The sequence below is a fragment of the Seriola aureovittata genome, chromosome 10, assembly GCF_021018895.1.
Source record: "Seriola aureovittata isolate HTS-2021-v1 ecotype China chromosome 10, ASM2101889v1, whole genome shotgun sequence".
In the NCBI taxonomy this organism is placed as follows: domain Eukaryota; kingdom Metazoa; phylum Chordata; class Actinopteri; order Carangiformes; family Carangidae; genus Seriola; species Seriola aureovittata.
The window spans coordinates 17742606-17743869 of record NC_079373.1 but is presented as its reverse complement, the minus strand read 5'-3'; positions in this window follow the sequence as shown (position 1 = coordinate 17743869).

Here is a 1264-nt window from a genome sequence, read left to right as displayed (position 1 = left end):
CATCTCTGTTGTAGGTGTTTTATTTTAATGATCAATTAGACAAAGAAACAACATATTTTGTTAGATTAAACATTTCTATACATTCTTAGCGTTTTGTTTTCAATCTTCAAAAAGAGAAATTAAAAGTGAGTTGAAAATAGAAAAGTGCCAAAATATCTAGAAGTCAGAGTCTGCAGGACCTTTTTCTCTTTTTATTTTTTTAGATTCATAAATTAGTGCGTGTGTGTGTGTGTGTGTGAGAGAGAGAGAGAGAGGAACGTGTGAGAAATGTTGGAATGACCCCACATTAAGTTTTAATTAGAAGGAGCAGACAGAGGAACGTGTGTTGAATCAGTGTGGCAAAGAAAAAGTTCATCAGCCACAAAACTCTATGGACAGAATGACCCTGCCCGCTATTAAAATATATAATAAGGTTTTGTTCATTACCTTCATATTTTATTTATCAGGGAAATGTAAACGGATATTTTTACGTTGTGCACATTTTCTGCTGCAAAAAAAGCAAAGGCCTTTACTGTAACTAAATAAAAAAAAAAATTATCTGTTTATCTTTTAAATCTGGATAAAAGATTATATTTCAATGTGTTGTTTACTTGAAATCCAAATGTATTGCTCTGCTTCAGGGCCCAGTTTTGACAATTAATCAGGTTTTGGGATTACAGGCTGACCTGGTGTCAGTCGGACCTCAATCAGTGTCCAACTGATCTGTGTCCGGAGTCAAACAACAGATGGACACACGCAGGGTCAACAGGGGATTATTTTCGTCTCTTTATGTGCAAAGAGGAAAAACACGGACATGTCCATCAGTCAGGACTGAGTCTGGCATTTTATTACTGTACATAGGGTAGACAGGAAAATATTATGACAAATGACAGCCCTGTGTTTTTCTACTTAAGTTGTTCATTTATTATATTTTAGATGTTTAATATATACGTTTGAAAACAATAAAACATTGCAAATAATCAAGGTATAAAATGGTAAAAACATCATGGTCTTATAGAAAAGTCTCTCACTCTCTAGATAGATTGATAGATAGATACATACATAGATAGATAGAGAGAGCATTTGAAAAAAAAATAAGTGTAGATTTAAAAAAGAGAAAGAGAGAAATTAATCCTACGTACCTCATGAACATCTACCTGCATCTAGAAAAGAAAAATTAAGGTAAAAATTAAGGACAGAAGCAAGTGGCAATGCAATTAAATAAGTATGAACAGCATGTAAAACGACTCTTTTTCATCCATTTAAATCTAAATCATACTCGTGT